Source organism: Thalassophryne amazonica, chromosome 7 (assembly GCF_902500255.1).
Source record: "Thalassophryne amazonica chromosome 7, fThaAma1.1, whole genome shotgun sequence".
NCBI classification, from domain to species: domain Eukaryota; kingdom Metazoa; phylum Chordata; class Actinopteri; order Batrachoidiformes; family Batrachoididae; genus Thalassophryne; species Thalassophryne amazonica.
The window spans coordinates 27,793,673-27,815,911 of NC_047109.1; the positions used below are offsets into that span (position 1 = coordinate 27,793,673).

Here is a 22,239-nt window from a genome sequence, read left to right on the forward strand (position 1 = left end):
AATTGTAAAGGACTTTGAGCATCTGATGCAGATGGAAAAGTGCTATATAAATGCAGTCCATTTGCCATTCAGCAGCTGCAAGTCCGATATCTGATGTGATGTGTGCTTTTGGTGACAGTTGAGCTGCAGCCATATGTCCACTTGTGTTGAATTGACACCAGAGCTTTCAGAAGCCCTGAATGAACCATCGGACAGTGGCAGGAAAAGGAGAAGACAAAGCTCTCTGCCTGATCTCTGCTCAAAGTTTTGCACATGCACAAAACTTTCTGACAAACTCGGCAGACATCACCTGACTCATTTTGCGCTTTATAACGGCACTTTTCAAAATTAACTTTATTCATAAAAATTACAGCACACAGCGCTGATCATTTCACATCCCCTGGGCAGTCATTTTGTGGCCTGTGCAGTATCTGAGCATCCTCTGAGCATCCTCCAGCCTTAGAGACTCTTCTGCATTTGTCAGGTGCTCCTCCATCCCTCACCGTGACCATGGAGACCATGGTGTGTAGTGCACAACTACACAGCATGCCTTGTAAGGTCCTGGCATGTGCTGTGCATTTCTATGACATCCTGTCGCATTCTCCATGACTTATTGCTCACACAAGGGACGTGGAACAGACTCTGTCTCTGTGTAACAGGGGTATAAAATCACCATTCATTTGACACAGTCATTCCACTGGTACCCAATGATCCTCCAAAGAGACCTAGTACCAAAAACATCTGGTCAATGCTTTAGGTCAACAGCTAGTGGCCAAGTACCTCAACCACAGAGTAAGATAGGAAGCATCAGGACCCTGGAGCTGTGACAGAATTTTTAGATTTATCTCTGGAACAAACAATACAGTGATGCATGGAATTTGGTTTGTTTGTGGTGACATGTCCATAAGTGGGAAGCACAGTGGTGCATGATGTTAGTAAACTTGCTTCTGAAAGAGAAGGTCATTGGTTCAAGGCCACCCATGCCTAAAACTCTGGAGTTGCACTGTAAAAATTTTGACCAATGTTTACTCAAAAAAACTGTGGCAACAAAAATATTGAATACATTAACTAAACCTAAACAAACAAAAAGTACATCTTAATAAAAGCAACAGTTGAAATATTTCGGATTTAGTAACAGCACCACAAATGATGAGTTATATATTGACAAAAAAAATATTTAGTAAATCCTAGTCAATTTCACAAGGAAAGCTGATTCATATTTACTAAGTATCTGAGCAAAAATAATTTAGATTTATTAAATATCTGGAGGAAACTGATTCATATTTACTGATAATATAGGTGAAATTAACATAGTTATTAATTATATAGGTGAAATTGATTTACTTTTACTAATTAACTGAATGAAATTGATTACATTTACTACATATCTGCATAAAAATGATTTGGATTCAGTAAATAAATCATAGAAACTCATATTCTAGCCCAACATATAGAGAACTCCAGCTACCCAGCATGGCATCATCTGGAGTTTAAGCACATTAAAAAAGATGCTGAGGGCAAAGTGTCTCCCTGTTGTGAGGATGACAATTTAGGTCATATTATGAATTTCATTTTGAACGAAAGGAAAATGTGCGCATGTTTTATTAATATGAGGTCTCAATTAAAAGAAAATGTGCACACGTTTTGTTAATTCGAGGGCTCGATTAAAGGAAAACATGCGCACGTTTTATTAATTCAAGGGCCCGATCAAAGGAAAACATGCGCACGAATTATCACGGCCATTAAAACGTGTGCACGTTTTCCTGGCCGTGATAATTCGTGCGCATGTTTTATTGGCCGTGATAATTCGTGTGCATGTTTTATTAATTTGAGAGCACATTTTATTAATTTGTGGGCTCAATTAATGGAAAACGTGCACATTATCATGGTCAGAAAAAAAAATTACTTTAAGTGACCTCTCCCGGGTTCAGTAGTTCTTATTTATCTGTACCTAAAATAATTGTTTAATTTTAAGTTTTAATTTGTATCACAGGACTTTAAATCTATTTAATAAAATTGAATGCCACTTTGTTGCCATAATTTTCTGTGTCTAATTTACCCAGTATCCTGACCAAATTAATTATTATTAAGCATCATTGTGCTACACTATAAGTTGGTCAGGGCTGTTGACCCAGTGGTTAGTGTGCTTTGTTTCAATGCAAAAGGTTCCCAGTTCAAACCCCACCCCTGCCACAATTCTCCATGTAATGTGGACTTCCGTCAGGAAAGGCATCTGGTGTAAAAATTGTGCCAGAATCAACATGCAGTTGCACCTTGCCTATGATGTGGTGATATTGAGTGAAAACAATGGAGCAGCCGAAGGGACTTACTTACTTTTGTGCTAGAATATGAGCTGAAATGATTTTTTATTTACTTAATCCAAATCATTTTTTATGCAGATATGTAGTAATTAGTTAAATACTGTAAATCAATTTCATCCATATAATTGTAACAGAACCAGGAAGAATACAAGGTCTGTCCAAAAAGTATCAGACCTTTTTATTTTTTGCAAAAACCATATGGACTTGAATCACGTGTGATTGCATCAGCCAAGCTTGAACCTTCGTGCGCATGCATGAGTTTTTTCACGCCTGTCGGTTGCGTCATTCGCCTGTGAGCAGGCTTTGTGTGAGCAGTGGTCCACCCCTCTTGTCGGATTTTTATTGCGAATAAATGTCTGAACAATTTGGAGCTTTGCTGCATCAAATTTTTCCAGAAACTGTGAGAGACCTCCAGCTGGACACCATTCGGAAAATTTAGATGGCTTTCAGCGACGATTTTATGGGGATTACACAGATTAAGGAGTGCTCCAGCCGGTTGAAAGACCGCCCACAGCGTCTGAGAGTGCGGCGCGCTCTGAGCGACGATCGACAGGCTGACACCCCGCTGAAACAACCAGATCATTTCCAATGTGAAGGCTTTGTTGATCCGGGACGTCGTCTGACTTTCACAAAAAAGGCAGAAGCTGTGGACATCAGCACTTTTTCTGCACATTCTACTGTTACAGGAGTTTTTTTTCATGGAAAGAGAAGCGGAGGATTGCGCCACCGTGCCGCTCATGGCGCGGGACAAAACTACCTCCGTGTTGGTCTCACAGGACAGCTTTCAGGTGGCTTTCAGACGGCTTCCGGTTGCTTGTGCATGAGCTGGACATGCCCCAACATGTCCTGTGAGGCTTCATCACGGCGTTGCTTTGCGCCATGCGGCTCCGCAATTCCTGTGCTAGTCAGACAACATACCGGATCAAGACAGCATCCAGTTTGGAAATGAACGGCACATTCCACTGTTACAGGAGTTTTTGTCATGGAAAGAGGAGCGGTGGAATTCCGCGCGTCGACTGAAAAGCAACCGGAAGCCGTCTGAAAGCCACCTGAAAGTCGTCCTGTGAGACCAACACGGAGGTGGTTTTGTCCTGCGCCATGAGCGGCACGGTGGTGCAATCCTCCGCTTCTCTGTCCATGAAAAAAAACTCCTGTAACAGTAGAATGTGCCGAAAAAGTGCTGATGTCCATGCCTTCTGCCTTTTTTGTGAAAGTCAGACAACGTCCCGGATCAACAAAGCCTTCACGTTGGCAATGATGTGGTTGTTTCAGCGGGGTTTGATCCTGTCGATCGGCACTCGGAGTACGGCGCGCTCTCAGCAGCTGTGGGTGGTCATTAAACCAGCTGGAGCACTCATTAATCTGTGTAATCCCGATAAAATCGTCGCTGAAAGCCATCTAAATTTTCCGAATGGTGTCCAGCTGGAGGTCTCTCACAGTTTCTGGAAAAAATTGATGCAGCAAAGCTCCAAATCATTCAGACATTTATTCGCAATAAAAATCCAATGAGAGGGGTGGACCACTGCTCACACAAAGCCTGCTCACAGGCGAATGATGCAACCGACAGGCGTGAAAAAACTCACGCATGCGCACGAAGGTTCAAGCTTGGCTGATGCAATCACACGTGATTCAAATCCATATGGTTTTTGCAAAAAATAAAAAGGTCCGATACGTTTTGGACAGACCTCGTATAATAATATAATGTGTTTTAGGATATTTGAAATGATCACTTGTGGATAATTTTACCTTGGAAAAGTGCACCACTTATCACTGCCTGATATTATAATGAGGTTATAATATCACTGATTTTATGGTCAGTCAATAGGAAATATTAAAATCAGTCTCAAACTTCAGGAGTAAGCTCTGCAGGTCAGATCCGACAACCTCTGTAAAACCATACAAAAATCACAGACAACTTCACGTTTAAGATATTTATTTAACTCTGGCAGGAGTTAAATAACAAGACATATCACAGGAAGCAATTTAATGATGACGAAATTTCAGTGAGCAATGATTATATGGCGTTCAGCTAGTTTGGTTTCATAGCTGGAGTTTAATGAGTGAAATTCACCCTAATCAGCAGGGAATTTACTTTGGTATTTATTAACGTGAGAGAAGATCTCCATTGGTCAGGTGCTGGAATCGTTTCCTTTCAGTCGACGCTCCATCCGTCACACAGCTGCTTCAGGGACCTTGACAAAGAAACTCTGCCGGTCAACCCGCCCGGTTTTGTTGGTTACCAAGGATGCTTTCAGTTGTTATGCTGCGATTTGTGACAGCAGTTCAAATCGCTGTTGACGTCTCAGCTGACCCGGGTGTTTTTATCTCTGCAGTGCGTGTAGTCTGGGCTGTCAGATTAAGGGTTTTAGTGTCTTTATTATCTAACAAAAATTAGTCTTTCATCGTCGTCTTTTGGAAGCCGGGTTGAATCAAAAATCACTACAAAAATAGCTGACTTTATGAGAAAAATGTTCATGAGAGGAATTTGGAGTTTAAGAAGAAAAAGGTTTTAATTTGAAAAATCGAAAAAGGAAGTTAAATGCACCTGCGCGTTTAACTTTACAAAAGTTGAGCAAAAGTTATCTGTCGAAAAAAGGAAAATTAATTTCTTGCTGGCGCGCACAAATAAGAAATAGGTTTAAACCACGTGGTGACAGACAAAGGGTCGAAAAATCTATATGGCAAGGCGAGCATCTCAGGACCCAAGATAAGAAGAGCCGAGCATAAGAGAAGAGAGCGAGTTCCCGGGGCGCAGGCTTTTTAAAGGCTTAAAACTCCACCCCCAAGAATTCTGGGTACTGTAGTTTTTTCTGAGTTTCTTTGTCTAGTTTTATATACATAAATCAGTGTCTGCTCCTAAATTTCTGCTTTGAAACCAAACAAGTCTTGCAGGATAACTCTTGTAAATGGTTTTCCGTGGAAATGCACACACAATTATATATGAGAGAAAGCACATTAGGTAAACTTTCCACAATGAACAGAGTATAACATACCAGATATATTACTTTCATGCATGAGGTTAAATGGTCACATGTTTTCTTTTCTTTTCTTTTTTTCTGTTACAACAATACAATGCTTTTTTTAAAAATGTGGTTACAATTTAAATCTGCACGAGTTGGTCACATGCCCTTCCCCAATTCGTTCAACAGGGGTCACGCTTGTTCCATGGACTGGATTTTGGATTTCATCCAAAAATGTGAGCAAGATCAATACTAGGTTGATTTTAATCAGAGAAACTGGACTGTGATCACCAAGTTGATGGCAAGTCTTCAGTGAGCTGTTTTTTTTTGTTTTGTTTTTTTCCTTGAATCTGGTTCTAAGACTTTTGGGGCAGATATGTCTTTCTGGTGTCTGTTTTTTTTATGAGAGAGGAACTAGCACATCTGGTTTGGGATCTTGATAAGGTAATTCACAGCTCCGTGAGGAATGCACTCTGGGGAACTTAAATCCTGGAAAGGGTGGGGGTTTATGACATCGAGCCATTCGGTGTTAGCTCGGACGGTCTCCCTTTGACACCTGGAGATATACCAGGCCTTGCTGTGTTAAATTGTTCCTTTTGGAGAAATTTCATGACATTTGCTTCATGCAAACTTAGGATGTTGAATGATGGGCACAGCTTTCCATTACATAATTAATAAATATGTCAATTTCACCGAGATTATCAGTGAATATGAATCTGTTTTCCCCAGATATTTAGTAAATCTAAATTATTTTTGCTCACACACTTAGGAAATATGAATCAGCTTTCTTTGTGAAATTGACTAGGATTTACTAATTTTTTTGGCAATGTAACTCATCATTTGGGATGCTATTACAAAATCCAACACATTTCAACTGTTGCTTTTATTAATATGTACTTAATTTTTTTGTTTAGGTTTAGTTCATGTATTCAATATTTTTTTAATCAAAACTGTAGAACTTAAAATCTATTCAATAATATTATGTACATTTTTTTTGGAATAAGCATTGGTTATTTTTTATTTACAGGTGGGGCATCCTTAAAACTTTAACATGCCATCAACATGTTGGTTAACACTGGAACTGCTGTCCTGACCTTGAGCAAATCAGAGAAAGCAAATAAAAAAGTTACTTCATAACATTATGCACCCTCTCTTGCTTTATTTCCTGTCAATATTCATTTTGCATTAACTTGACCATTCTACCTTGGTGAGTACTCACTGAATGCAACTATATGAATGTTGTCAGTGCTGCTGTGTAGCCTATTTAAATCTTTGCAAAGCACTTGACCTTGTTGACCAGGGTGCTCTCTGGGAGATCCTCAGAATTTGTTGGATCCCCAACAAGTTGCTGGATATCACATTTATGCATTGTCATGGCGGGTGGGAGCCCATCACCAGGAGCGGCTGGACCCGCAATACAGACTCCCAAACCAGGTTTTGGTGTGGAGGAAATCATGGTCTTTAATTCAGGCTTGGGTTTGGTACACAAGTAATCAGTCAGCGCAGCAGAGGTACAAACAGGGTCAGGCTGAGACGCAGTCATACATGAGCAAGGTTCAGAGGCACAAGCAAACACTGACATCTGGGATGAGGCGAGAGGCATGGTCAAAGAATACAAAGCAAGGTTCAGAACACAGCAAGGCAAAAATCAGGACTGTGAATGGGCGCTGGAAAGTGTACGAAGACAACAATCTGGCAGTGTGCAGTGAGACTGTAAGGGCTTAAGTAACAAGTGCTGTGAACAATGTGCATGTGCAGACTAATTAGGTAACAAGGTGCAGGTGTGGAGGGAAGATTCCATAAAGGGGGCGTGGCTAGTAGAAAAAGATCAAACACTGTGCAAGAGAGTGATGTAAGGAGCAAAGATACTTGGGCTGGTGTAGGGAGTGTGAGTGAGGTGAAACAAAGCAGACAGAATCAAAGTGAGGGAAAAACATAAAGGCAGGTGCAGGGCGTGGAGTGAACATAAATAACTGGATGTGAGTGCAATCTAAGAACAAAACTGAAAAGCAAAACAGGATTACAAACACAGAAGATAAACTCCATAAAAACTGCTCTGAGAATAATAGACAATAAAACACTAAGACAAAACTAAACTGGAACAGACTAAGAAACCAAAGTGGCTAAACAAATGAAAAATAAAACAGAGACTGAGATAACAAAACCTGACACTAAAGCACAACAGATAATATAACCAATGAGAAGAACAAAATAAACAAGTGGTAAACAATGAAAACACAAACTGGCTGAACAAAACAAGAATGGAACTGCACAATGGTTAAAATATAAAAGTAGCAAGGAAACAAAGTGATAAAGCAAAATAGAACATAGAAGAAACACATGATGAAAATAAACCACTAATAAATCAAAGCAGGAACAGAAGATGCCGCAAAGAAAGAGGCAAAAAAGGGATCAAAGCCTGGAACAGGGCCGGTCATGACATGCATTTACTGTGAGTGTTCTCTCTCTCTTTCACACACACTGGTGTGAGAGGATAAGAACCTTCATAAATCCACATATGCACCATCAAAAGTTTGATTTTATTTCTGGAAGACTGCAGAGATGTGCACCTGTTGTCAGCTATACTGTTGGAGAGGAGGGTCATAGTAAATAAATTTAAAAAAGATGAAATGAAAGAAGGGCTGAGCAGGTACAGTACCTCAGTGGTATCAGCAGTTGGGCTTCTAATATGTAGACATTGGTTTATTCCTTCCTTGTCTCATGCAATCCACCCAGCTGTAACTGGGTACCAGTATTGGCCGGGGAATATCTTGTGTCACACTGGCATCCTGTCCAGGTGGGAATGCAGACTCTCATTTGCCTCAGCTATGGAATTCCGGGATTAGCACTGGTATCAATAGCACAAACCTCTGGGCATATTTAGAACTTGCCTTTTTCTATCATCTCTTTTGTTGATCATTCCACTCTTTGACAGGCAAGGAGTAGATCAATATAAAAATAGTAATCATAATAATATTTCATTTTCTACACCTGCTTACTCCAGTCCAGAGTCATAGGGGGGCTGGGGCCTATTTCATCAGTCATAGTTGAGAGATGGTGTACACTTTGGACAGGATGCCAGACAAACTTATTCACACTTGCACTATACCAACCCATGTGGTACTGCATTTAAAAGGGTTCCTGTGGCAGTAAAGATGAGGTCATGGTACTGTGTGAAAGGACAGCCATCCCTTGGGTGTGGTACATACGTTCTAATGATCTGACTTCACTTGCGCATATAGGCCTCGCCTGAATAAAGACATAAAATCCTATTTTAGCAGACTGTACTCACATGCAGGAAGGCTTGTAATTAGGTTGGGAATTATTGACCGCTAGATGACCTCTACAGTGCCATGATCTAAACACTCCCACATACACGTCCACTGTGTTTGTGTGTATGTGTGTGGGTAAACATATTTTGCTATGAAGATCCAAGTAATGTTACCTGGGAGTGCAGTACTGCCAGACACAAATATTGCACCAGAATGTTAAATGCAATCATTGTTAAATTATTTCCTGTTGCATTTATAATAAACTTTTGTATTTATTTAGTGTTGGTTGAAATAAGATATAAATAATCTACCAGACTTAAAAAATATACAAGTTTCCACTGTTATCACAGTGTTTTTCTTCTTTTTTTAGAAAATACATTAGCCTGCTTGTTGATTAGAGCCATTTCACAGTACTTGTACAAGACAGTGATTGTGGTGCATTGGTAGAGTTGCCGTCTGGTAATAAGGTGGCATGGGTTTAAATCTTGTGAGTGATGTTTTTTATAACCAGGGTTGTTGTCCTTTATGTATTATTTATATCAACCCAGTGATATTCACTAATTATACAGCTGGTTTTTATTTCATTTTCCTCCAAATCAGCAGCGCCATGTGGTGCAGCTCATCTCATGGAACACAATGGGAACAGCTGCTCGACAGACACTTGCATGAACCATCACGCCGCCATCGTGCACATCTGCCTGTCGGCGCAATGCTTCGTGGTGAGCAAATTCGAAGTGTTTTGCGCTGTTTCAAGAACAGAGCAATCTGCTATCATCACATGACATCGCTTTCTCTGCGACTCTTCTTGGTCATACTTCTGCAAAACTGAATAAACTTGTGCATAGATTTCCACTACAATGAACACCCCTGACAGTGGGATTTTTTGTTTCTAGCTGTGTGTTCTAGCTGTGTGACCTTCAGATTCCTGAAAATCTCACTCTCCTCCATGATGAAAGATAATGGATGTGAAAGTAATGATAATCAAACACACACACATACAGAAAAAAAAATTAAAAAAGAAAATGCCGGGCACTGCTAACTGAAAATGGTTACTGCATTCCAGTGCACCTGAAAAGCATTCATAGCACTTCACTTTCATCGCATTTTGTTATGTTACAGCCTTATTCTGAAGTGGATGAAATTTCCTCAACATTCCACACACAATACCCCATAATGACAATGTGAAAATTTTTTTTTAGATTTTTGCAAATTTATTAAAAATAATAATAATAAAAATAGGAAATCACATGTACATAAGTATCCCAGCCTTTGCCATGAAACTCAAAATTGAGCTCATGCATCATGTTTCCACTGATCATCCTTGAGATGTTTCTACTGCTTAATTGGAGCCTGGGGTAAATTCAGTTGATTGAGCATGATTTAGAAAGGTACACACCTGTGTACATATAAAGTCCCACAGTTGACAGTGTATGTCAGAGCACAAACCAAGCATGAAGTCAAATGAATTATTTGTAGACCTCCGAAACAGGATTTTCTCAAGGCACAAATTGGTGGAAGGGTACAGAAACATTTCTGTTGCTTTGAAGGTCCCAATGAGCACAGTGGCCTCCATCAACCTTAAATTGAGGAATTTCAGAATTTGCAAAAGTTTCAAAAAAACTTTTTCATGTTGTCATTATAGGGTGTTGTGAGTAGAATTTTGAGGGGAAAAATGAATTTACTCTAGTTTCGAATAAGGCTGTAACTGTTAGGCTTTAGGCTTTGCCTTTCACTTTCCTTGTGCGGCTTGTCATTTTCCCTCTCTGGTGTGTCATGTTTGTCTCAGTCTGTCTCTGTATTGCTAGGAGTGGACTCTGGGTTCCCTCCTCTGCCCTGCCCATATAATCCTCTGCAGCTGCCGTGTCTTCTCAGTTGTGACTATCGCCAATCAAGCCACTGCAGTATTTGACTGCAACTCAGACATCCAGACACTGCTAGATCTTTCAGTCTCCATTGTGATCCTCCACGCCTCATCCACCAGAATTTTAGTTGCCACCTGCCTTGCTTCACACTTCAGCCACTTGTTTTATTCACTCAAATTTGACCCCTCTGCCTGCCCTGCCCAGCTGTTCCTGTCCTCTGCTGTCAGACCATTCCAGCCAAGCCTGCCAACATCTCACCTAAATAAACTGTAAAAAAAACATGTTCTCTCTCTTCAGGTTGTGTCTGCATTCTGGCCCCCTCTCTGTCAGTTCCTGGGTCAACATAATGGAAAGATCTGGCCAGCATGGACGCAGCAGACACATCTCCGGAAACCATGAATCCACAGAAAGCCATCTCCAGTCATGGACAGCTATTAGGACAGCATGAACAACATCTCAGAGCTCTCTCCGGAAGTAGCCAAGAACTGGTCAATCAAATATTTGAACTTAAACATCAGATGTTTCTATTTATGCCTCTACTCACTCCCTCAGTCCAACCAGTTCTACCTTCTCAGTCCATTCCACCTGATACTGCCCCATGTACCACCTCTCCCTTGGGATTCCCATACCACCGGCCCAAAGCCTTTTCTGAACAAATGCCAAGGTTTCCTCCTGCAATGCACCATGGTGTTCCAGCAAATGCTTAAAACATTTGTTTCAGATCAATGTAAGCTGTAATATTTACTAGGATTATTAAGAGGAAGAGCTTTGGCTTTGGCAGAGATAATTTATTCAAATCAATCGGTGGGATCCTGGTCTTACGTGGATTTTATTCAGAAAATGAAAGCTGTGTTTGACCATCCAGATTATCAAGGCAATGTATGTAAAACCTGTTGAATCATCAGCAAGGTAACAGCAGGGTAGAATGTGGAGGCTTTACGGGGAGTGTTTGTCAATGGATTAAATTAGCAAATGAAGGATGAAATTACAACTGACCTGTGTCCTTTGGTTTCTCTTGCCATTAGGATTGACAGTTGTTTACGTGAACATCATGCAGAAAGAGCTGGATGTTCTCAGCAACATCTGATTCTCATTGCCTGCCCTAAATGCTTGTGAGAGTACAGCCAGCTGTGAGTTCTTCTGTTGGAGCCACTCTCACCTCCTGATGAGGAGCCCATGCAGTTGGGTCATGTCCATTTGACTTCAGAAGAAAGTCCTTGGAGAATTGGGGCTGGTGAGTGCATTTATTGTGGCCAAACAGGCCACTTTCAGGCAACGGGCTCCATTTGGCCAAAAGGCAGGACTCATCAGTAGAAATGGGGGTGCTGATGGGTCAAATAAAGTCTTTCTCCCCGCCCATGCCACAATTACAAATTCAAGCCACAAGCTATTGTAACAACTTGCCTTCTACAGTACTTTTAACCTTAAGCCCCTTTCACACTGGGGCTGCTCCCAGTTGCCCCATCGTGTGTTGTTATATGACGCCATGTGGAAGCAACCTAGTGCCGAGACGATGCAGCTGGGCGCCACAACAGCACGAAGGGCACAAACAAAAATGAAACTTTTAATTTTTTTTTTTTTTTTTTGCATCCTCTGCTCGACACAGAATTAAGTGGTTTTAGTGCAAGTCAGAGCAACAGGACTACTCAGCGTGACTGGAAGCCACACACTCACAAGACAATGTTGCCTGATGCCAGTTTATGATTCCTGCTGTGTTCCATTGTTCCCAAAGTATAAATCACGCAGGATTGTTTTTATACAGTGTACTCAATGCAGTAAAGACTACACGCTTAAAAAAGACCACAGGAAAAAAAATGCTGATTGCAGCTGCTGCTACTCTCTGTGTGGAGCTGTCTGGTGAAGAGAGACACTGTGAAGCAGCTTCTTCTCTCACAAATGTGTTTAAATAAAATCCATAAAAGTCCTGCTCACAGACTGATTCCCAGAGACATCCAGTAAAATTCCAGACATCTCCAGTCCATTCACGGACGGTTCGTTCATGCGCACACATGTGAACAATTAAAAGAAAAAAAAACTGTCTGGCTGCAAGCAGTTAGTTCCTTGCTCTCCCCTCAAACTCTCTCATCACAGTTAAAAAAGGGACAAAAAAGGACATAAGTCCTGCTCACAGAATGATTGCCAGAAACAGGACATGTCAACATCAAGTAGAACTCCAGACATCTCCACATTTGCTCACGCACGGTTCGTTCGTGAGCGCATCTCGCGGTCAGAGGAGGAAAGATAAACTATAACAACACTCAGAGCGCAGTCCTGCAGCTCAGCACAAGAACAAATATAAGCTAGAAGAGAAGTCAGAGTGCACAGTCTGGCTGCAGCCAAACTGTGCACTATGATTTCTCTGTGCAGAGAACCTGCAGGCTGCGTTCTCACCTCCTCTCTGCCCCCTGCTGCGCGCACCTGATGCAGAAATTCCTGCGTCGTCATGACACCACAGGAAGCAACTGGGAGCAGCCCCGGTGTGAAAGGGGCTTTAGTGGATTCTGCTGCTGAGGGGGACTTTCTGGATCATGAAGTAGCTATTCAGTACAGAATAGCCTAGAAACCTTTGGAAAGACCACTCACTGTCAATGACATTTGCTGGCCCGTGTCACCCAACAAACTGAACCCACCACTCTGGTACTCTCAGGAAATCACAGAGAAACAATCAGGTTCAACATCATTTCTGCTCCTGAAACACCATTGCTGCTGGGATATCCATTGTTAAAGTGTCATAACCCCACATTGATTTGTCTGCTGAGAGGGTGATGAATTGAAGATTGATTTGTCTGCTGAGAGGGTGATGAATTGAAGTTCATTTTGCCACTCTTCTTGTTTGCAGTCTGCTTTGGCTCCCACAGAGGGTGTTGTTGGCTTACCCAGTCCTGTGCCCCCATATTTGTCCTCTGTACCAGTTGATTTCCATGACCTGGATGAGGTGTTTAGTAAAGATCAGGCTCTTTCTCTGCCTCACCATAGACCGTGTGACTGTGCCATTGATCTCCTCCCTGGTGCCCCGTGCCTTCTAGTCACTTGTATAACCTGTCTCAACCTGAAAGACAAGCCATGGAGAAGTATATAACTGAGTCCCTGGCAGCTGGCTTAATCCACCCTTACTCCTCTCCTCTTGGTGCCAGATTATTTTTTGTGGATTTTGTGGTTAAGACCCTATGTCCCTGCATTGACTTCTGAGGGTTGAACAATATCATAATAAATAATAAGTACCCCCTGCTGTTACTCACTTCTTTTGAAGTTCTTCAATTTGCAACCATTTTCACAAAGCTGTATCTAAGGAGTGCTTACTGTCTGGTTCACATTAAAGAAGGAGATGAATGTCTTCAACACTCTGGTGGGTCATTTTGAATATTTGGTGATGCCATTTGGTCTGACAAATGCACCTGCTGATTTCCAGGCGCTGGTGAATGATGTGTTAGAGAGTTTCCAAATCATTTCATAGTCATCTATGTTGATGACATTGTGATTTTTTTCCAAGGCCCAGTCAGAACACATGGCCCAGGTCCATCAGGTTCTGCAGGGACTCATGGAGAATAAAATTTAGTCAAAGCAGAGAAGTGTGAATTTTAGTCTTGCTCCATGAGTTTTCTTGAATACATTATTGAGAACAGGCAGGCGAAGACAGATCCAGAAAAGGTCAGAGCAGTTGCTGAATGGCCACAACTCATCACCAGGAAACAGCTTCAGAGATTCATGGGCATTGCTAATTCCTACAGGAGGTTCATTAAGGATTTTGGCCATCTCACTGCACCACTTACCAGACTTACCTGCTCTACAATTCTATTCTCCTGGATTCCTGAGGATGATGTTGCCTTCCATGAGTTAAAAACTCTCTTCATCTCTGCACCTGTCATGATGCAGCTAGACCCACTTGGCAAGCTTATTGTGGTGGTGGATGTATCTGACAGAAGAATTGGGGCAGTTTTGTCTTAGCGCCTTCAGCGTGATCACAAGCCCCATCCATGTGCCCACTTTTCCCGATGTCTATTTTCGGCTGAACACAAGTATGATGTTATTGACCGTGAAGCCCTGGCTGCTAAACTTGCTCTTGAGGAATGGAGGCAGTGGTTGGAGGGGGCAGAACTGCCATTTTTGGCATGGACTGACTATATAATCTTACCGACCTTCAGTCAGCTAAGTGACTGAGCACAAGCAAAGGCCATTGGGCCCTGTTTTTCAGTAGGTTCAATTTCAACTTTACCTATTGCCCTGGCTCCCATAATATGAAACTGAATGCCCTCTCACGTCAACATATGGTGGAGGACACCAACTGCGGTCCATATGCTATAGCCCCTGCTAATTGGGTGGTAGCAGCTATAATTTGGGAGATTGAATCAGGTGTGAGAGAGGCTCAGCAGGATCAGCTAGATCCAGGAACTGGTCCCCCCTAACCATCTGTTTGTTCCAGATTCTGTCTGTTCACAGGTCCTGCAGTGGGTTCATGCTTCACAGTTCTCCTCCCATCCTGGGCAGGCCAGTCTCACATTTTATTTTCCCATCACGAAATGAGTAAAATTTTTATGACGGGTTTTTTTAAACTCACTATTACTAACCCCACTCCTTCCCCCAAACCCAACCATAACCACCCTGACCCCCCGCTTCACTTTTAATTTCGTGGAGCCATCACGGCATAAATTAGAATGAATTTGTGATGCCATGACGAAAATGAGGTGCTTTTCATCACAATATCATGATCCAATAAATTAATGTACAACCCCAATTCCAATGAAGTTGGGACATTGTGTAAAATGTAAATAAAAACAGAATACAATGATTTGCAAATTATCTTCAACCTATATTCAACTGAATATACCACAAAAACAAGATATTTAATATTCAAAGTGATAGACTTTGTTGTTTTTGTGCAAAAATTTGCTCACTTTGAAATGGATGCCTGTAAAACATTTCAAAGAAGTTGGGACAGTGGTATGTTTTCCACTGTGTTACATCACCTTTCCTTCTAACAACACTCAATAAGTGTTTGGGAACTGAGGACACTAGTTGTTGAAGCTTTGTTGGTGGAATTCTTTCCTATTCTTGCTTGATGTACAACTTCAGTTGTTCAACAGTCCGAGGTCTCCATGTTGTATTTTGCGCTTCATAAAGCGCCACACATTTTCAATGGGCGACAGGTCTGGACTGCAGGCAGGCGAGTCTAGTATCTGCACTCTTTTACTACGAAGCCACGCTGTTGTAACTGAAATAAACAGGGACGTCCCTGAAAAGACATTGCTTGGATGGCAGCATGTGTTGGTCCAAAACCTGGATGTACCTTTCAGCATTGATGGTGCCATCGCAGTATATGTGTATGTTGCCCATGTCATGGGCACTAACACACCTCCATACCATGACAGATGCTGGCTTATGAACTTTGCTGTTATGTGTCGACGCGGGTTGAGGAGCGGACCTGCGTCCGACGGAACCCAGCGCTAAAATAACCAGAAAGCGGTTCCAATAACAAAACAATTTATTAATTTCACCCTCTGGTGCAAAACAAGGTGTATAAACAAAGATGCGTCAGTCTGGTGGAGTGAAGGCTGGCACGCTCTCAAGCGCCTAAAAGGATCGAAGCCCGGTGCTTCTGGACTCACTTTACTGCCAAACACCCCCCAGGTGGACACGACAAACCGACTCTCTGCGAAGGATAGAAGAGGTGAGGTAAGTCAGCAGTTACAAGCAATATCCTTCAAAAGGCACACACTATCAGCAACACATTCAGGTCTGTATTTAAGCTTTATGTAAATGAGCAGCTTCTCACAACAGGTGGAGGATCAGTTGTCTGCACGCCACAGCAGTGAGAAGCGAGCTGCACAATTCTCATCACAATTCAAATATACTGCGTAACAAAATACCAAGTCACTATCAACAAGTAGTCAAACAATTAATCACCTCTGATGTGTGCTGACAGCATGTGTCCCTCACCCTTCCTGCTTCACAGGCACGATGTGTCAAACCCAGGCGCGGTCCTCAGCGTCTCACAAACGAACATCACAAGGTCGAGTTCCCGGCAATTCTGCTTGAATCACACATGGCTTAAATGCAGAACGCCATCTAATTATCTGCTTCAGCTGAAAGTCTTTAAGGTTGCATGTGAGCACCATCCACAGGTGCTGCACATAATGTTGATGAGGGTGAAGGATTCTTCAGCCAGCACCTTCTCCACAGACAAATCAGTTTTCATACCACCTGGAGAGCAAAGAAAAGAAAAGAACACCAAAATGTCCAGCCACACCCCCCCAACACACAACATTTGCGCTGGTAACAATCTGGATGGTATTTTTCCTCTTTTGTCCAGAGGACACAGCATCCATGATTTCTAAAAACAATTTGAAATGTGGACTCATCAGACCACAGCACACTTTTCCACTTTGTGTCTGTCCTTTTCAAATGAGCTCAGGCCCAGAGAAGGCGGCGTCGTTTCTGGATGTTGTTAATGTATGGTTTTCACTTTGCATGGTAAAGTTTTAACTTGCACTTGTAGATGTAGCAATGAACTGTGTTAACTGACAATGGTTTTCTGAAGTGTTCCTGAGCCCACGCGGTAAGATCCTTTACACAATAATGTCGGTTTTTGATGCAGTGCCACCTAAGGGATCGAAGGTCACAGGCATTCAATGTTGATTTTCAGAATTGTCGCTTACGTGTGGAAAGTTCTCCAGATTCTCTGAATCGTCTGATTATATTATGGACTGTCGATGATGGAATCCCCAAATTCCTTGCAATTGAACATTGAGAAACATTGTTCTTACACTGTTGGACTATTTTTTCACGCAGTTGTTCACAAAGTGGCGATCCTCACCCCATCTTTGCTTGTGAATGGCTGAGCCTTTTGGGGATGCTCCTTTTATAACCAATCACAACACTCACCTGTTTCCAAACAGGTGTTCTTTGAGCATTCATCAACTTTCCTAGTCTTTTGTTGCCCCGTCCCAACTTTTTTGAAATGTGTTGCAGGCATCCATTTCAAAATGAGGAAATATTTGCATAAAAACAATAAAGTTTATCAGTTTGAACATTAAATATCTTGTCTTTGTAGTGTATTCAGTTAAATACAGGTTGAAGAGGATTTGCAAATCATTGTATTCTGTTTTAATTTACAGTTTACACAATGTCCCAACTTCATTGGAATTGAGGTTGTAGTTGACTGGAAGGGTTATGGGCCAGAGGAGCAGTCATGGGTTCCTTGTTCCTTCATTATAGACTGCTGGCTGTAGAGGGAGTTTCATCACTCCCTTCCCCATCCACCTGGTGGGTTGTTGGGGGCTCCCATGTGTGTGTGTGTGTGTGTGTGTGTGTGTGTGTGTGTGTGTGTGTGTGTGTGTGTGTGTGTGTGTGTGTGTGGGAGGGGGGTTACTGATAGGGTTAAGCCTTTGCCTTTCCCTTTCCTTGTGTGTCTTGTTGTTTTCCCTCCCTGGTGCATCATGCTTGTCTCAGTCTGTCTCTGTGTTGGTGGACGTGGACTCTGGGTTCCCTCCTCCAGCCTGCCCATCTGATCCTCTACAGCTGCTGAGTCTGCTCACCTGCAGTCTATCTCCAATAAAGCCACTGCAGCATTTAACCATGGCTCGGACATCCAGACTTTGCTAGCTCATTCGATTTCCATTGTGGTACAGACTATTGGCCTTATCTCTGAGAAGATTTTTGATGGTTTGCATTTCTGATGTTATTTTTCTGGACGTCTACCTGTTTTCTCTGTGCCTCAGTTCATCCAAGCATGATCCACCGGAATCCTAGTTGCCATCAGCCTTACTTCAGTCTTCAGCTGCCTGTTTGATTCACTCATATTTGACCCCTCTGCCTGCCCTGCCCAGCTGTTTCTGTCATCTGCTGTCAGACCATTCCAGCCAAGCCTGTCTACATCATACCTAAATAAACTGTAAAAACTGTTCTCCGTCATCAGGTTGTGTCTGCATTCTGGGCCCTATTATTATAATATCTGTCAGTTCCTGGGTCAACCATGAATGCAATGAGAAAATGAAAAAAAATTAAGCACTGTGATGCACTGTAATGCCAATGGAAGTGCATTAAATAGATTATTTTATATGCCTCATCAATTTCAATTAGTGCAGAATTGCAATAGTAAAACTAGGACACACAGTAAAAGTGATTGGATGACATTTTAGTTGTTAAAAATTAATTCATCATCAACATCATTCTTATTTCTTTTATTATTATTCAATGTTAAAATGTCTTCTAAAGTGGACCTTTACAATTAAGGGCGGTGGTGGTGGTGGGGGGGTGCTTTGGACTCTCATCTCTGGCTATGTGCTTGTAATGTATCTGTAAAGACATAACGGACATGTTGCACAGAAATCATAACAACTTACATTTAGGCTGTTAGTGACCATCTGATGATACACCGGGATTACATTGCGTACCTCTATGATTGCTGACAAAGTATAATGGTATTTGCAACAAACAGCTACTCAGATTGACGGAAACAAAGTACTCATGAGTTCTCATTTTTCAGCGTGTTTCCCACAGTGTTTACATAGCTTTAAGGACATGTACCAGCACATGCTTGAATGGAATGTAGCTGCTAATGTTAAGAATGGAGCCACAGATTAGTTGCACATTTTACATAAGTGTGATGTTGTTTTAGAATGACTCATTTTTAAGAGATATGTTTTTAAGTGATAGTGTTACTTTTAATGCAGTCACAGTAAAGGCAGCAGCTGCTCTTCACTGTGAGAAGACAGTGGGCATGCACCATCATTATTCATGAACACAGCCTGTTAAAAACTGTGCTTGAGGCTCAGCTTTGTGCATGTTTATGTGTTGTCATCGATGTAACTGAAACATATTAGAAATACATCTGTGTGATCAGGCAGCCTGAAAATCAGCTGACAGTTATGCATGCGCGTTCACAGTGGGAGCTATATCAAGGCTAGTAAAAATGGCCATAAATGATACAGTTGTTAAACCCTCTGAATTAAAGATGAAAGTCTGCATTTCATCTCTACTGTGGTGGTGTACAGAGGCAAACTATGCACCCTTGCTTTGTGTTTGTCCTCCAAAATGTCCAGAAACAGTCAGAGTGGAGGGTTAATTTTCACACAACAGACAGCTGTTTATCCTGTCACACATGCTATCGTCCAAAGCACTGCCACGAAATGATCTGTGACTGATATTTTTATTTTGCGTCACATCAGTCTGTGCTGTGGTTGGAGTGTTATAAAGTGGGTGGGATTTGGTGTATCTTTCTATTGTTTATTCATCTGAACACCTGCACCACCCTGCAATCAAAGCTGTGTTCTGCAGGGTGATGACTGTGCAGAGATTTCATCATTGTAAAAATACTTTAATATGTTTTTAGAGATTATGCACAAACATGATATTAAGTACTATGAGCGAGGATGTTTCCAGCTGTTTTGATGTAAATGTGGATCCTTTCTGCTTGTCCTGATGTTGGAGAACTGTAGTCTGGATACCTGTAATAATCTCAAACAAGAACAGCAATGTCCCTCCTCAACCATTCTCATGCAGCATGAACAATAAAGCTAAACTACTGCAGCCCTGCAGGTGTTTGGACCAACCCAGAGAAAATCATTTCAGACCTTGTCGGCACTCAAAGCAGTCAGCAGTGTGAGAGGGCAGCGGTGATTAAAATGACATCAGCGCCACTAAAACTACATTATGCCAGTCCCTCAAGGAAAATCACAAGGCAATTTTAAACTGTAAGCCACTGCAGAAAATTCAATAGGATTTGAGTGCCACAATTAAGAGCTTCAGTGTGTTCTTTTCCGGAGCAAAAGAGAAGAGGGTTTTTCATGCTTTGTGTCAAATAATGTCACGCCACCAACAAATCTTATTTCTCATCTCTCTCAGAGACAGTGATCACCACAACCTTCATCTTTCACCTAAAGGTGCTTTTGTGAGTGAGAGAAAATGAGTGGGCATGTGTGAGAGAATGGGGGGAGATGTGTGAATGGGGAGATGTGTGCAGGCAGCGGAGTCCACTCGGCCTCCCCACGCCGTATCCTGCAGGTACGTGTCTGAGTGTATCGTGTGCTGATTCTCCGGGGGATCCTTCTTCTATCATCACTGGTGTGTGAGATAGAATGTGTGTGTTCATTTGCACCTTTGTGTGTCTGCGAGAGTGTGGTGATATTCCTACCCTTCCCGTCTCCTTTCCCCCGCTGCTTGTGGTTGCCGGTCGGTTCCTTCAGGGAACTTCGCGATCAGACTTGTGATCGCCCTGGGTTTGGTCTTTGCTTCTGTTCTTCCTTGGATTGATGTCTTTCATGTTCTTGTGTCACTCCTGGTCAATCCATGCTCGGTTCTCAGCTGTGTGTGGCATTTGACAGCTCTCATGCAAGGGCCTCTCCTCTCACGCACATAGTATATGTCTTCCTGTGTTTCTTTTATTTTCTCCCCTGGGTCTTTATTTTTCTGTGATTCATTACGATGCATGTTATTGATTCAGTGTTTCTTGCTTGGGATTTATTTTCCACTCAGGTTGTCTATTTTTTTCAGTTCAGTTTGGGATTGAAGTGACACTTTTGTTTTGCCGGTTGCCGTTCGATCAGTCTCAACTTGGATCCTCTGCGCAGTAGTTCTTTAGTCACCCTCCTTGCCCTGCATCACCTGTGGTTCTCCATCTGTTGTAAGTGCTTTCACCCTGTCAGCTTTTGACAGTTGGCTTTTAATTGATCACATAGTGTGCCATTCTTCATGACTGTTGTATTTTAGGATTGTTGTTTATTCTGGATTTTCGTGTCACTTTTTCCTACAAGACTTTGAGACCATTTTTTGTTTAGTTACTTTTCCTACAGGCTGTGATAACTTTTTGGATGTTTTTCACCAGGGACTGTTACTCACTGTCATATATTCATCGATAATACCTTGTTTTTGCACTAACTCCTCGTGTGTCAACCTACCTGCATCCTGGAGTCTAATTCACTTGTTTAGCGATGCCAAACCAGAACAAAAATATTACTAAAAAGGCCATGTCAATATTCAGCTTCACTTTTCCACTGCTAAACAAATGTTTTCCCTGTGGAGGGATTCCTCATTTGACATATTTCAATCATGGGAAACTGTGCATCTTGCTATGGTGAAATACAGTCAGACAAAGCAACTGACCCATCAATCAAATGCTCCAAATTCTCTGCTACTCTACTTTAAATTACAACAAAGGACTTTATAACCTTCTTTGCCCCTTCACACAAGAAGTAAGTTGTGCCTGTGGAGGATTGACAGACTGACATAATGTTCTAAGGAATTGAGGCGCACTAGTTTGTACTGTTTATTGCACTAATGCTTTGTGCAATCAAACCTGCTTTGTTTTTCTCACTTAGGGTGGTTTTATTTGTATAATTTTAAAATGAAACCATTTTCTTTTAAAGAAACATGATTGGTCTTCAGAAAGTATTTCAGAAAGAATTTTTCCAAAAACAAGTTGGTGGGTGGGTGGTGATGTCGTCTTATAATTGAGGCCATTTTATAGTCAGGCCAATGTAGTAAATCTCTCAAATGGTTTGATAGTCACTAAGAACAGACACACTAATGTGAGTCCAAGATGTTGAAGGGTCAAATCAGTGACACAGAGGATTAGACATGACAGCTTCTGAAACATTCTAACCAGTGTACTTATAGCACTAAGCAATTGACTTGTCTTATCAAAACAGAGTCCTAAACTGATTGTATGGACAATCTGTCATCTGAACTCTTTTGTGCTTGTCTCTGTGCGATTCTGTCTTCCTTCTAAGGTCCAGAGATCTGTGGCCCTACAGACTGACCATGCAGCAGACACACTCATTATTATTTGACTTGTCAGCCTGTTGTAACAGTGACAGTCCCAGGGATTATACCTGATGTGGGCACACAGACA

General features: G+C 41.8%; 1 long non-coding RNA gene across 1 annotated transcript; it reads right to left on the reverse strand.

Annotated features, from left to right (window-relative positions):
• Window positions 1-250: 250 nt before the first annotated feature.
• Window positions 251-18,775, reverse strand: LOC117513244. The gene is made up of 4 exons (XR_004561508.1): window positions 18,702-18,775; window positions 7,353-7,356; window positions 5,398-5,406; window positions 251-262 (listed from the first exon to the last, which is right to left on the reverse strand). It is a non-coding gene; the product is annotated as an uncharacterized LOC117513244 (long non-coding RNA).
• Between the last annotated feature and the right edge of the window lie 3,464 nt (window positions 18,776-22,239).